Genomic DNA, 16,461 nt, shown 5'->3' on the forward strand with positions numbered 1-16,461 from the left:
TTCGAACCGTGCCAACCATGGTGATGTTCCTCTGGAGGAGCTGCCGTCCGAGTTCATAAGACATAAAGAAATTGTCACATGTGAGTCCCTGTGTCAGATCCAGGACAAACAACAACCGCTGGTTCTTCTCTGGGCCTCTGTTGATCGCCTTCCCTGTGTAGACTTGCATATTCCAAGCGTAGCTGGATTTGGCGTCGCAGGCCACCCATGACTTGATCCCGAATTTCGCTGGCTTGCTGGGCTGCCGGAAAGGACAGCGACCTTTCGAAACAAGAGATTAGCACGATGATGATGATGATGGGTAGCGATTAGTATCGGTGTCACAGAAACAGCCACACAAGTCAGTAGTGGAAAATGACCTTTATTATATACACACACACACACGACCTCTGAATGGAACCCGTTGCTCGTCCACTGTCACGTCAGGCCCTGGGTTGTAGAGGACTGTCAGCCGCTCCACCCACCTGTCCCAGACCTCTCTTCTGGCTACCAGTTTGTCCGTGGCGCGTCTTGCGGGTCTCGACTCACGGTCATCGAATCGTAGCAGTCTCGAGTAGTTGTGAAAGAGCTTGAGCGGCATGGTGGCACGGAATATGGCCCTTCTGCTCTCGGCATCCCATCTACTGGCTGCGGCCTCACCTCGGGACCTGTATACACCGGCTAAGATTAGCAGTCCTATGTAGGCGTGCAGGTCGGTGCCGTCCATGGCTTGCCAGCCGTCTCCGTTTTTTCGAACCCCCTCCAGATTTGTCATGTCCAAGATGATTCTTGGTATTGCCGGTGTGATGAACAGGGAGAACGTCAACGCCATGTCACGGGCATGGGACACGGCGTAGGTTGTGGGTCCCCGGGTCATGCCCGGGCCCCTAAGCTCTGCCATCCTGGCCTGGTTGTGAGGCCACAGAGGACCATTTGATGCTGCCGTTTTTTTACAGCAACGTCTCTCTTTCGGTCTGAGCGACGTCGTCGTCTTCGTCTTCCTCTGAAGAGGACGAGTCCCGCTCGGGGTCGTATTCCTCCCCGTCTTCGTCTTCCTCTGAAGAGGACGAGTCCCGCTCGGGGTCATATTCCTCCCCGTCTTCGTCTTCCTCTGAAGAGGACGAGTCCCGCTCGGGGTCGTATTCCTCCCCGTCTTCGTCTTCTGACACGTATTCTTCTTCTTCTTCTTCTTCTTTGGGATCCGAGTAGTCTTGCTGGACATTTGAAGAAAGCTGTTCTAGGACCTGCTCTGCAGTGAACCTCTCAGTAATGGCTTCAGCCCCTTTGTGGAAGACCACGGTTCTGGACATGTAGGGACTGGACTGGACTGGGCTCAGTGTAGGACAGGTCGCCCAATCACAGGTTCGATAACACCTTGGAGGATGACTTTGGCTTCACTGAGCGACAGAGGCTATTGTGTTCACTGAGCCACATGTCTTATGGGAATGACTTTAAGTGTACTCCGCCCTTGTACCACTGGGCTCAGTGTAGGACGGCTCGTCCTTTCACATGTTCAATAATTACACTGTGGAGGATGACATTGGCTTCACTGAGCGACAGAGGCTATTGTGTTCACTGAGCCACATGTCTTATGGGAATGACTGTACGTCTACTCCGCCCTTGTACCACGGGGCTCAGTGTAGGACGGCTTAGCCTTTCACACGTTCAATAATATCACCCTGGTCATTGGCCCCACAAGTCCCGACATGTACGCAAGCACTTAAACCCATGACAATAGTAGCACAGTGGATGTGGCGGAACCGGTTCAACCTGGCCACCAGGACAGCGGGGAGATGTTTGCACAAGCTCTCGCTGTCTCCCTCTCACAGATGCTACACAGCAAAATAAAGAAACATCATTCATCATTTGGTAGTGGGGCCCGGGTCACTTTGACCCCAGGACAGCGGGGACCCTGTGATCAGGGCCAGGTCAACGGGACCCCAGGACAACGGGAGGGTTAAATATATTTTTATTTGGATTTCATGTAATGGACATACACAAAATAGTCCAAATTGGTGAAGTGAAAAAAAAAAATCTTGTTTCACAAAATTAAAACATTTAAAACTGAAAAGTGGTGGGTGCATATGTTTTCACCCCCTTTGCTTTGAAGCCCCTAAATAAGATCTGGTGCAACCAAATACCTTCAGAAGTCACAACGTGGCTGGGGGAGGAGGGCCAGAGACGGACTGCTGGGAGAAAACATGGCTGGGTTAGAGGACCAGAGAGGGACTGATGGGAGAAAACATGGCTGGGTTAGAGGACCAGAGAGGGACTGCTGGGAGAAAACATGGCTGGGTTAGAGGACCAGAGAGGGACTGCTGGGAGAAAACATGGCTGGGTTAGAGGACCAGAGAGGGACTGATGGGAGAAAACATGGCTGGGTTAGAGGACCAGAGAGGGACTGATGGGAGAAAACATGGCTGGGTTAGAGGACCAGAGAGGGACTGCTGGGAGAAAACATGGCTGGGTTAGAGGACCAGAGAGGGACTGCTGGGAGAAAACATGGCTGGGTTAGAGGACCAGAGAGGGACTGATGGGAGAAAACATGGCTGGGTTAGAGGACCAGAGAGGGACTGCTGGGAGAAAACATGGCTGGGTTAGAGGACCAGAGAGGGACTGCTGGGAGACAAGATGGCTGGGTTAGAGGACCAGAGAGGGACTGCTGGGAGAAAACATGGCTGGGTTAGAGGACCAGAGAGGGACTGCTGGGAGACAAGATGGCTGGGGGTAGAGGACCAGAGAGGGACTGCTGGGAGAAAACAAGACCAGGAGATGAGGACCAGAGAGGGACTGCTGGGAGACAACATGGCTGGGGGAGGAGGACCAGAGAGGGACTGCTGGGAGACAACATGGCTGGGGTAGGAGGACCAGAGAGGGACTGCTGGGAGAAAACATGGCTGGGTTAGAGGACCAGAGAGGGACTGATGGGAGACAACATGGCTGGGTTAGAGGACCAGAGAGGGACTGCTGGGAGACAACATGGCTGGGGTAGGAGGACCAGAGACGGACTGCTGGGAGACAACATGGCTGGGGGAGGAGGACCAGAGAGGGACTGCTGGGAGACAACATGGCTGGGGTAGGAGGACCAGAGAGGGACTGCTGGGAGACAACATGGCTGTGGGAGGAGGACCAGAGAGGGACTCTCATCACTAACAGACACGTAACTGTCACCCATCACAAGTTGACATCCCCTTGTAGATCCTCCATTTCTCCAACACAACTATACTTCATACTTTTCAGTCACAGCCATCCATCCAGCCAGAAACAGCCAGACTCTTCACACACATTTGTAAGCAAAAATGTTTTATTTACATAGGGTGACATTATGCCTGAGCAATTGGCAGTGAGCAAAATAACCATAACATATTTTTAATTAGATGGGCAGTCCTCAAAGATGAAATTCCATTGAATCATATGATTAGATCTATTGATTTCCAGCCCGTAGCGTGGGGTGCCACTAATCTCATTATAATGTACCATTATGTAGGGCAGAGCAGGTGATAGTCATCCACGGTGACGTTATAGTATAACCTGTTATATTGGTTTCAGAGTTGATCATTGATAGGGTGTGGTTGTATTAACAGGACATAAATACTCACCCAAATACATTTGAAGACAGCTGCATGAAAGGATCAACAGGTGTTACATACTGTATTCACCAGTCAAGCAACCTGAAAACAGGTAGATACAGTAATATGATTGACAGGGTGTCGGCTTTGTTATTTTTTGAATCCCAGATTGCTCCTTTAATGTAGCAGATCATTAAAAACAGCTTAAGTTTTGTCCATTAATAAGTTGCAATGTAACTGTTACATGAATAACACGACAATCAACACAGAGTACACAATTTACTACCAATAATAATGACAGTATTCACAACAACAAAACTATGTACAATGCAACGATCTTAGATGAAGGAGAAGGAGGAAGGAGAAAAATCGATCTTAGAGGAAGGAGAAGGAGGAAGGAGAAAAACCGATCTTAGATGAAGGAGAAGGAGGAAGGAGAAAAACCGATCTTAGAGGAAGGAGGAGGAAGGAGAAAAATCGATCTTAGAGGAAGGAGAAGGAGGAGAAATCACATTTTCAAAACAGGTGTGAAGTTAGTGGCAGAACAATTCAGGTCCAGTCAGTCAAGTGGGTTTAAATATAAACATATTCTATTAACCTGGCATATTGAGCATTTAAAAACCATGCATATGCATTAAGGCTTGTCACGGCACAGACAACATGAGGGAGACAGACAACTGAATAGACGACAGTCAAGTCTGCTTAGGTGCGGTCTCAAAAGGGGGTAAATCCATTTGAATTCAACCACTTTGTGACAGCATCCCTTTTGATACACAACTTTCCATAAATGTTTGCCGATGGAAGATGTGGTCAGAAAGTGACATTTTGGACCTTAATGCCAAAACATTCAGGAGATAAAGGTGCTCAAAGTTGACCCACTGCATCCCCCACCAAACCATGAGACATCCATGTCTTCATCACTTTAAAAGAGAAACGGTTGAATTTGATCTCAAAGTTGACCCACTGCATCCCCCACCAAACCATGAGACATCCATGTCTTCAGAACTTTAAAAGAGAAACAAAATTATACACCTCACACACATGGTTATGGACTTTAAAAAATAAGACACCTGTACTATGTCAGATATACATGTAGTGTTTAAATGTATTCAATTATGAGTTTGTATCCCAATATCACACTTTAAATACATTAACAGTACAACATTTGGACACACCTACTCATTCAAGGGTTTTTCTTAATTTTTACTATTTTCTACATGAAACTATGAAATAACACATATGGAGCCACGTAGTAACCAAAAAAGTGTTAAACAAATCAAAATATATTTTATATCTGAGATTGTTTTTTTTTTTAAATAATTTTTATCCCATTTTCTCCCCAATTTTCGTGGCATCCAATCGTTAGTAATTACTATCTTGTCTCATCGCTACAACTCCCGTACGGGCTCGGGAGAGACGAAGGTCGAAAGCCATGCGTCCTCCGAAGCACAACCCAACCAAGCCGCACTGCTTCTTAACACAGCGCGCCTCCAACCCGGAAGCCAGCCGCACCAATGTGTCGGAGGAAACACCGTGTACCTGGCCCCTTTGGTTAGCGCGCACTGCACCCGGCCCGCCACAGGAGTCGCTGGTGCGCGATGAGACAAGGATATCCCTACCGGCCAAACCCTCCCTAATAATATATAATATATATGTAATGCAGGTCAACTGTGTTATAAGTCGGCCAAAGAAGTGGTTCATACCGGTCTTAGGAAAAGCAATCGCATGTAAACAATGTCTGGTCCCCAGTAAATAACCTTTTTCAAATCTGCCAACTGTAAGAATATAGTTGAATAGCCCTGATCTAGGTTAATACGCTAGGGGCTATAATAACTGGGGAGTTAGGCTGATAGACAATTTAAAGGGGGATCAACGATCGACTGTGGCCATCATTCAAGTTCTCTTACCGTGGGTTTGGGGCTGGAAGACACAGACACGGTCTCCGCATCTTCTTTCAAGTTGGAATCTGATCCATCCGTGTCCATGCTGTTCTGAAAGGGTTGGGAGTTGTCATTCTGCAACGCGTCAATGAGCTGAAATCAGTCAAACAAGGCAAACAAAATAAACCTACGCGGCACAGAAATACTTAAATACTATTAGCTCCTTTAAAGTCGAGGTACAATCCAACAAAAATTACCATAAAACACGACAAGTAACCAAGCACGGACACACTAATAGCCAAAAACATTCACACAAATATTAAATACAACAATATTCCTAAAGAATAATGTGTGTGTAGATTGTGTGTGTTCGAGTGTGAGAGTGGACATGTTTAACTATACTTGTGGGGACCAGAAGTCCACGCAAGAATAGCAAACTGACAACCATTCAACCAACTGGGGACATCTGCAGGTCCAGACAAGGAATAAGGCTGTTTCTAGGGGGTTTAGGGTTACAATCAGCATTAGAATACAATGACTTACACAAACAATACAACTAAAGAATAATGTGGGTGTTACAATCAGCATTAGAATACAATGACTTACACAAACAATACAACTAAAGAATAATGTGGGTGTTACAATCAGCATTAGAATACAATGACTTACACAAACAATACAACTAAAGAATAATGTGGGTGTTACAATCAGCATTAGAATACAATGACTTACACAAACAATACAACTAAAGAATAATGTGGGTGTTACAATCAGCATTAGAATACAATGACTTACACAAACAATACAACTAAAGAATAATGTGGGTGTTACAATCAGCATTAGAATACAATGACTTACACAAACAATACAACTAAAGAATAATGTGGGTGTTACAATCAGCATTAGAATACAATGACTTACACAAACAATACAACTAAAGAATAATGTGGGTGTTACAATCAGCATTAGAATACAATGACTTACACAAACAATACAACTAAAGAATAATGTGGGTGTTACAATCAGCATTAGAATACAATGACTTACACAAACAATACAACTAAAGAATAATGTGGGTGTTACAATCAGCATTAGAATACAATGACTTACACAAACAATACAACTAAAGAATAATGTGGGTGTTACAATCAGCATTAGAATACAATGACTTACACAAACAATACAACTAAAGAATAATGTGGGTGTTACAATCAGCATTAGAATACAATGACTTACACAAACAATACAACTAAAGAATAATGTGGGTGTTACAATCAGCATTAGAATACAATGACTTACACAAACAATACAACTAAAGAATAATGTGGGTGTTACAATCAGCATTAGAATACAATGACTTATACAAACAATACAACTAAAGAATAATGTGGGTGTAGATTGTGTGTGTTAGTGTCACAGACTGTGTCTGCCATTTCACAGTCCCTAATCTGCCATGAGATGATGTTTTATAAATTTTTTGAAAGATCATTTTGCTTAATTTTTTTTTTTTTTTTAAATCCCAGCAGAAATAAATCTGATATTTAGTAACAAAATGAGCCCTTGCTCAATATTATCCAATGGGAGAATCTCTTTTCTTATAGCCCTGCCCATTAAGTGCTGTCAATCAATATCAGTAACATACCAGTTACTGCCAATCGGAGCTGCTAACAGGGGTACTGCCCGCCTATTGGCTCTTTCAACGCAGATAGACCACACTGCCTGAACATGCTTTGGCTAAACTCAGCTGTGACTTAAAAAACAATGGACTCAGCTTTGACTATCATAAACTTTATCCGATCAACATTTATCCTTCAACATGGCTCGTTTCGTAGTCTGCTGAGCATCGTGATCTATTTCTACATCATGATGTTAGGTAGCTAAGTAAGGGTAGGCCTAATGCTCTCAAGAGAGTATGAGAGTTTAGGGAGGAGATAATTGCATTTCTCTGCAATTGCCGCCACAACAAACCCAACACATACTAGTGTAAATGCTTGATGAGGAGTTTGTAGCTGAGGTTTGTTTATTGAGTGGCATCAATCACTTGGACTTAATTTGGGACTACAGAGGAGGGATAAAACAGTTATTGACATGATTGACTGCTTTTTCTTTTTTCCTCTGATATGCGTCCCCCCAAAACCTTTTCCCAACAGTGGGTAACTATAGAAGGCTGGCTGGACAATACAGTGGGTAACTATAGAAGGCTGGCTGGACAATACAGTGGGTAACTATAGAAGGCTGGGCTGGACAATGGAAAAGGTCAAGGAAGAAAAATGGCAAGCAAACGTTGGCTAAGCTGGGGAGGAAGGTAGCCTAGTGGTTAGAGTGTAGGGACGGCAGGTAGCCTAGTGGTTAGAGTGTAGGGGCGGCAGGTAGCCTAGTGGTTAGAGTGTAGGGACGGCAGGTAGCCTAGTGGTTAGAGTGTAGGGACGGCAGGTAGCCTAGTGGTTAGAGTGTAGGGACGGCAGGTAGCCTAGTGGTTAGAGTGTAGGGGCGGCAGGTAGCCTAGTGGTTAGAGTGTAGGGACGGCAGGTAGCCTAGTGGTTAGAGTGTAGGGACGGCAGGTAGCCTAGTGGTTAGAGTGTAGGGGCGGCAGGTAGCCTAGTGGTTAGAGTGTAGGACGGCAGGTAGCCTAGTGGTTAGAGTGTAGGGACGGCAGGTAGCCTAGTGGTTAGAGTGTAGGGACGGCAGGTAGCCTAGTGGTTAGAGCGTTGGACTAGTAACCGAAAGGTTGCAAGATTGAATCCCCGAGCTGACAAGGTAAAAATCTGTCGTTCTGCCCCCTGAACAAGGCAATTAACCCACTGTTCCTAGGCTGTCATTGAAAATAAGAATTTGTTCTTAACTGACTTGACGAGTTAAATAAAAGTTTAAAAAGTAGTTTTAAATACAAATAAGCTGGAGCACTAGCGCCAGCCCATAGCAAATGAATGGAATCAAACACTCGCAAAGCCTGTTTTGACTGGAGTGAAGCTTGGAGATCAATTTCACCTAAATGGCACCAAAAAAATGTATCCCTTTTTATTTTACCACTACAATCTGTTCTTAGGAGGAAACTGAAAAATAACAACCCGTGTAGAAAGTAAACAGCTGCACCTCGATGGTGCCAGGTGTGCTTATGTCTGCATAACGAGGAAGGAAGAAAAACATTGATATTTCTGGCTAGCGGTCAATGATATACACATTGTAACTTTGCAACAAGATTTGATGATTTTAGTCTCCCCACAAAGGTGATGCAGTTTGCTAGGGACCCTTTCTATACTGATGCAGTTTGCTAGGGACCCTTTCTATACTGATGCAGTTTGTTAGGGACCCTTTCTATACTGATGCAGTTTGCTAGGGACCCTTTCTATACTGATGCAGTTTGTTAGGGACCCTTTCTATACTGATGCAGTTTGTTAGGGACCCTTTCTATACTGATGCAGTTTGCTAGGGACCCTTTCTATACTGATGCAGTTTGTTAGGGACCCTTTCTATACTGATGCAGTTTGCTAGGGACCCTTTCTATACTGATGCAGTTTGTTAGGGACCCTTTCTATACTGATGCAGTTTGTTAGGGACCCTTTCTATACTGATGCAGTTTGTTAGGGACCCTTTCTATACTGATGCAGTTTGTTAGGGACCCTTTCTATACTGATGCAGTTTGTTAGGGACCCTTTCTATACTGATGCAGTTTGTTAGGGACCCTTTCTATACTGATGCAGTTTGCTAGGGACCCTTTCTATACTGATGCAGTTTGCTAGGGACCCTTTCTATACTGATGCAGTTTGCTAGGGACCCTTTCTATACTGATGCAGTTTGTTAGGGACCCTTTCTATACTGATGCAGTTTGCTAGGGACCCTTTCTATACTGATGCAGTTTGTTAGGGACCCTTTCTATACTGATGCAGTTTGCTAGGGACCCTTTCTATACTGATGCAGTTTGCTAGGGACCCTTTCTATACTGATGCAGTTTGCTAGGGACCCTTTCTATACTGATGCAGTTTGTTAGGGACCCTTTCTATACTGATGCAGTTTGCTAGGGACCCTTTCTATACTGATGCAGTTTGCTAGGGACCCTTTCTATACTGATGCAGTTTGCTAGGGACCCTTTCTATACTGATGCAGTTTGCTAGGGACCCTTTCTATACTGATGCAGTTTGCTAGGGACCCTTTCTATACTGATGCAGTTTGCTAGGGACCCTTTCTATACTGATGCAGTTTGTTAGGGACCCTTTCTATACTGATGCAGTTTGTTAGGGACCCTTTCTATACTGATGCAGTTTGTTAGGGACCCTTTCTATACTGATGCAGTTTGTTAGGGACCCTTTCTATACTGATGCAGTTTGCTAGGGACCCTTTCTATACTGATGCAGTTTGTTAGGGACCCTTTCTATACTGATGCAGTTTGCTAGGGACCCTTTCTATACTGATGCAGTTTGCTAGGGACCCTTTCTATACTGATGCAGTTTGCTAGGGACCCTTTCTATACTGATGCAGTTTGTTAGGGACCCTTTCTATACTGATGCAGTTTGTTAGGGACCCTTTCTATACTGATGCAGTTTGCTAGGGACCCTTTCTATACTGATGCAGTTTGCTAGGGACCCTTTCTATACTGATGCAGTTTGTTAGGGACCCTTTCTATACTGATGCAGTTTGCTAGGGACCCTTTCTATACTGATGCAGTTTGCTAGGGACCCTTTCTATACTGATGCAGTTTGTTAGGGACCCTTTCTATACTGATGCAGTTTGTTAGGGACCCTTTCTATACTGATGCAGTTTGTTAGGGACCCTTTCTATACTGATGCAGTTTGTTAGGGACCCTTTCTATACTGATGCAGTTTGCTAGGGACCCTTTCTATACTGATGCAGTTTGCTAGGGACCCTTTCTATACTGATGCAGTTTGTTAGGGACCCTTTCTATACTGATGCAGTTTGTTAGGGACCCTTTCTATACTGATGCAGTTTGTTAGGGACCCTTTCTATACTGATGCAGTTTGTTAGGGACCCTTTCTATACTGATGCAGTTTGTTAGGGACCCTTTCTATACTGATGCAGTTTGTTAGGGACCCTTTCTATACTGATGCAGTTTGTTAGGGACCCTTTCTATACTGATGCAGTTTGTTAGGGACCCTTTCTATACTGATGCAGTTTGTTAGGGACCCTTTCTATACTGATGCAGTTTTCTAGGGACCCTTTCTATACTGATGCAGTTTGTTAGGGACCCTTTCTATACTGATGCAGTTTTCTAGGGACCCTTTCTATACTGATGCAGTTTGTTAGGGACCCTTTCTATACTGATGCAGTTTGTTAGGGACCCTTTCTATACTGATGCAGTTTGTTAGGGACCCTTTCTATACTGATGCAGTTTGTTAGGGACCCTTTCTATACTGATGCAGTTTGTTAGGGACCCTTTCTATACTGATGCAGTTTGCTAGGGACCCTTTCTATACTGATGCAGTTTGCTAGGGACCCTTTCTATACTGATGCAGTTTGTTAGGGACCCTTTCTATACTGATGCAGTTTGTTAGGGACCCTTTCTATACTGATGCAGTTTGTTAGGGACCCTTTCTATACTGATGCAGTTTGTTAGGGACCCTTTCTATACTGATGCAGTTTGTTAGGGACCCTTTCTATACTGATGCAGTTTGTTAGGGACCCTTTCTATACTGATGCAGTTTGCTAGGGACCCTTTCTATACTGATGCAGTTTGTTAGGGACCCTTTCTATACTGATGCAGTTTGCTAGGGACCCTTTCTATACTGATGCAGTTTGTTAGGGACCCTTTCTATACTGATGCAGTTTGTTAGGGACCCTTTCTATACTGATGCAGTTTGTTAGGGACCCTTTCTATACTGATGCAGTTTGCTAGGGACCCTTTCTATACTGATGCAGTTTGTTAGGGACCCTTTCTATACTGATGCAGTTCGCTAGGGACCCTTTCTATACTGATGCAGTTTGTTAGGGACCCTTTCTATACTGATGCAGTTTGTTAGGGACCCTTTCTATACTGATGCAGTTTGTTAGGGACCCTTTCTATACTGATGCAGTTTGCTAGGGACCCTTTCTATACTGATGCAGTTTGTTAGGGACCCTTTCTATACTGATGCAGTTTGTTAGGGACCCTTTCTATACTGATGCAGTTTGTTAGGGTCCCTTTCTATACTGATGCGGGGCGAGACGTGTCTGTGAAAGCTGACTTATTTTATTTAGTATATATTTTCTTAACTCTATTTCTTGAACTGCATTGTTGGTTAAGGGCTTGTAAGTCAGCACCTGTTTTATTCGGAGCATGTGACAAATAAAACTTGATGTCGATTCGCACGGGACTAGTACTTTCAGGTGACCAAAAAAACATTAGGTTATACTGGTTGGAATTAAAAATGACTGACATGGCAGATTTAGACAGGACAAAAATTACATATATGTTGTTTTGTGCTCGGGCACATAATTACATTACCCGACCTCTCCCCGTAAATCAACTTGTCGTCCTTAGCAGACACAAAAATACAAACATTAGGAGTTATTGTATTGTGCTAGTCAATTATTACGTAGAACAATCATTTTTTGGAGACCCTGTCCTGCTATCAGCCTGTGATGTGTGTGTTGTAAAGTGCCTTGCTGATGGGCTCTGATGCTCTGCCACAGCCCCTGTCCTGCTATCAGCCTGTGATGTGTGTATTGTAAAGTGCCTTGCTGATGGGCTCTGATGCTCTGCCACAGCCCCTGTCCTGCTATCAGCCTGTGATGTGTGTGTTGTAAAGTGCCTTGCTGATGGGCACAACGGCAGTAGGTAGTATACGGGGATATTGAAGCCCGGTGGGTTACCGGTGTATCCCTGTGTACTACCTACTGCTGTTTTGCCTTTGAGCAAGGGACTTCACCCCTAAGTGCTCTGCTCTGCCACAGCCCCTGTTCTGCTCCCAGCCTGTGACCAACAGGCAAAATAGTCACAGACATCTCTGCACTAAGAGACTGTTTTTGTAGAAACTGACAAACCCCTGGATGCTGAAACATAATCAACATTTTTAAAACACTGAAAAATCCCCTCAAATCAAAAAACGTGATCTAATGCATTGTATACATCTGGGGACCTACTGTATAAGAAAGCACACAGGAAATGGCATCGGTGTAGCGTTTAGTTTTGAACATCCTATTCTGGTCAGATGCAGGACTGAACTTTTCAGGAGAAGAGCAAATCCCTCATTAGTTGGGCTACTAAATGAGCCCACAAGAGCCTAACTACTGAGTTCTTATTGATAAGGTTTTTATTTCATATATTTCAATGTATTGTATATTTGTATATTAACTTTTGATGTATGTAACAAGTGCACTGCATTCGAGTGCAATTGATGTTAGACTATAAATGTGTATTTGTGAAAGTGAAATAGTAAATGTGATAATAGAAGAAAAAAAAACTCATATTGATCTATGACTTTAGTAAAGTTCTTACCAGGTTTTGGGCTGGACGACAATTCAGTTTTGATGACCTGAATTAAGTGAACCAAGACAACAATTAGACATCAATTACATCTTAGTAGTTAAGAGACACTGTCTGCATCACAACATATTGCATGACAGGGTAGTGAATTGCTCATCCTCCCGGCTCTTCCAAGATGGGTGGTAATTTCATCTAGCATCTTAAAAAGTTCCTCACCTGTGTTCTCCATGGCCAGTCTGAATCACCGTAACTATAAGTCAACTCTTCGCCAGCTGCAATATCTCGAGTCGCGAAGAGGCACAAGTGTGGCTCATCGTTTGCTTGTATGGCCTTCATTTTGAGATTGAGTCTTTAGTGATCATCATTAACGAGTCTCCCAAGGGAGGAGTCTTCTTCAGATGCATCAATGCTGCATAGAAACATAACATGTCACAGTTTAATGAAGATATTGCAGCACAGGGTTTCTATTCCAGAAAAGGGGCAGAAAAGTCCCTAACTGTTGTTTAACAAAGGAGTGCAGATGCTCTGATAGCGAACCAGTTGGTTTGAAGACTAATATTGTTCCTTACTGTTTAGGTCAGGGACAAGGTCAAATTAGGATCTGGGCCTGAGATAGGCCAACAGTGCATATTGTGCCACCAACCATTTAAATGTCTGTCTCCATTTGAATGTTGTTGCTTTTTTTAGATCTCAAAAGGCATTAATATGTTTATTTTGTTCTCATCAATCCTACTTACCACCATGTTCTTCCTTTCCATTGGAAATCGAAAAGAAACACCTTTGCAGAATCATTGTACTGATCAGCTCGGACCTCGCCCTCCTGTTGTGTAAGCAGTTCACCTCGGTACTCCACAACAAAGTCTCCTTTGGATATGAATTCAGTGGCAAAAACTCCCCGTCCTTAGCAGACACAAAATACAAACATTAGGAGATATTGCATTGTGCTTGTCAATTATTACAGAGAATAATCACTGTCTGGAGGTCCACTCCGGTCACATGATCACCCCATTCAACTTGCCAAGCTTCTCCAAAAACAACTGTTCTCATAAAATGACCTCACACTGTCTAAAAGTGATCTCACACATATCACTGCCAATCAAAATGAGGTTCAGGTGTGCACCAGGGGGTTTAGGGAGGGGGATGCGCTGCTCTGTCTTTCAAGAGGCTAGATTCAGTTGTCACTCTTACTTTGTCTTCTAAACCAATGATTCGTTTTCAAGGTGGGCCTTTTCAGGTGGAAGGAGATTTCAGATGGAGCATCGTGTGACTGTAGTGGACCTTTAAGAATCCTATGACCATAATACAAAGACATGGCAAACTATTCCTTTAACCTGTCTCACCCCCCCGTTCCGCTAGCGGAACTCCTCCCACATTCCACTGAAAAGCCAGAGCGCGAAATTCAAAAGATATTTTTTTGAAATATTTAACTTTCACACATTAACAAGTCCAATACAGCAAATTAAAGACACACATCTTGTGAATCCAGCCAACACGTCCAATTTTTTAAATGTTTTACAGGGAAAACACAATATATATTTATGTTAGCTCACCAACAAATAGAAAAAAAGCACAGACATTTTTCACAGCACAGGTAGCATGCACAAAATCAACCAAACTAACCTAGAACAAACCAAAGAAACCAAGAAACAACTTAATCAGATGACAGTCTTATAACATGTTACACAATAAATCTATGTTTTGTTCGAAAAATGTGCATATTTCAGGTATAAATCATAGTTTACATTGCAGCTACAATCAGAAATTGCACCGAAAGCAGCCAGAATAATTACAGACACCAATGTCAAATACCTAATTACTCATCATAAAACATTTCTGAAAAATACATGGTGTATAGCAAATGAAAGACAAAGATCTTGTGAATACAGCCAATATTTCCGATTTGTTAAGTGTTTTACAGCGAAAACACAATATAGCATTATATTAGCTTACTACAATAGCCTACCACACTACCGCATTCATTCATCAAGGCACGTTAGCGATAGCAATAGGCACGTTAGCGTTAGCGAATAAACCAGCAAAAGATATTAAATTTCACTAACCTTCATAAACCTTCCTCAGATGACAGTCCTATAACATCAGGTTATACATACACTTATGTTTTGTTCGAAAATGTGCATATTTAGAGCTGAAATCCGTGGTTATACAACGTAGCATAACGTAGCATAACGTGCTAACGTAGCATCTTTTTCCCAGAATGTGCGGATATTTCTATTAGACTCTCACCTATTCTGACAAAATAGCTATTCATAAACATTACAAAAAAATACATGTTGTATAGGAAACGATAGATCCATTAGTTCTTAATGCAATCGCAGTGTTAGAATTCTAAAAATATCTTCATTACGACATAAGACTTAGTTATGGTAAGGGAATAACCAAAACCTGAGCGCAAAGCTAATAGTACACAGTTCGACAGATATATATGAAATAGCATCACAAAATGGTTCCTACTTTTGCTGATCTTCTATCAGAATGTTGTAGAAGGGGTCCTTTGTCCAGAACCGTCGTTGTTTTGGATTCAGAACGTTCTTTTTCCCTCTTGAATTAGCAAGCACACTGGCCATGCGGCGCTAAGCTCTCCAACGTCAACAAAGTCAAACAACGCAACACGCCTAAAGTCCCGAATAAATTTCAATAATCTAATGAAACTATATTGAAAAAACATACTTTAGGATGATATTGTAAGATGTATCAAATAAAATCAGAGCCGGAGATCATATTCATCCATAACGGCAGGTTTCCAGTAGGCAATAACAGGTTCCTCCACGCGCGTTGCAGACAACAGAAAATGGAGGACACGTTGTTCCAAGAGGGCTCATTCAACGTCAGACAGAGATAATCAACTCATTTTTCCTCTCACTTCCTCTTGACATCCGGGTGAAGGTGTATGACGTGCACGTATAGTCATACGTATCATGCCCATTTATAGGCAGTCACTTGAACAGAACATAGATTTCAGACTTTCCACTTCCTGGTCACAAAGTGTGCTGCCAAATGAGTTGTGTTTTACCCACAGACAAAATTCAAACGGTTTTAGAAACTAGAGAGTGTTTTCTATCCAATAGTAATAATAATATGCATATTGTACGAGCAAGAATTGAGTACGAGGCCGTTTAAATTGGGAACGATTTTCCCCCAAAGTGAAAACAGCACCCCCTAACCTCTAAAATGTACATCTGATTCATCTAATTCATAGCTGTCATATTTAGGACTGTCAGAAATATATTCAATCTTCACCTTACCTTTAAAGATATTGATAAAACGCTGGTAAAGTACTGGTTTATCAATGTTTGATCTGATGTGATGCTCTGCATCCTCCATGGGCCGGAGCCGCCTGGAAGATCTCTCCGTCAGGCCAACTCAAATCCTCCATGGGCCGGAGCCGCCTGGAAGATCTCTCCGTCAGGCCAACTCAAATCCTCCATGGGCCGGAGCCGCCTGGAAGATCTCTCCGTCAGGCCAACTCAAATCCTTAATCTGTGGAATAAAGCAGACATTATAAACTGGGTAGTTTGGGTCCTGGATGTTGATTGGCTGAAACTGTGGTATATTTAAGAAATAAGGCACCTCGGGGGTTTATGGTGTATGGCCAATA

The 16,461-nt window shown here is 43.2% G+C and overlaps 1 long non-coding RNA gene across 1 annotated transcript; it reads right to left on the reverse strand.

Moving 5' to 3' along the window:
• Positions 1-12,845: 12,845 nt before the first annotated feature.
• Positions 12,846-16,226, reverse strand: LOC120042405. Its single transcript, XR_005476098.1, has 4 exons — positions 16,109-16,226; positions 13,583-13,745; positions 13,062-13,254; positions 12,846-12,894 (listed from the first exon to the last, which is right to left on the reverse strand). It is a non-coding gene; the product is annotated as an uncharacterized LOC120042405 (long non-coding RNA).
• Positions 16,227-16,461: the final 235 nt, after the last annotated feature.

Source organism: Salvelinus namaycush, unplaced genomic scaffold, assembly GCF_016432855.1.
Source record: "Salvelinus namaycush isolate Seneca unplaced genomic scaffold, SaNama_1.0 Scaffold675, whole genome shotgun sequence".
NCBI lineage: Eukaryota > Metazoa > Chordata > Actinopteri > Salmoniformes > Salmonidae > Salvelinus > Salvelinus namaycush.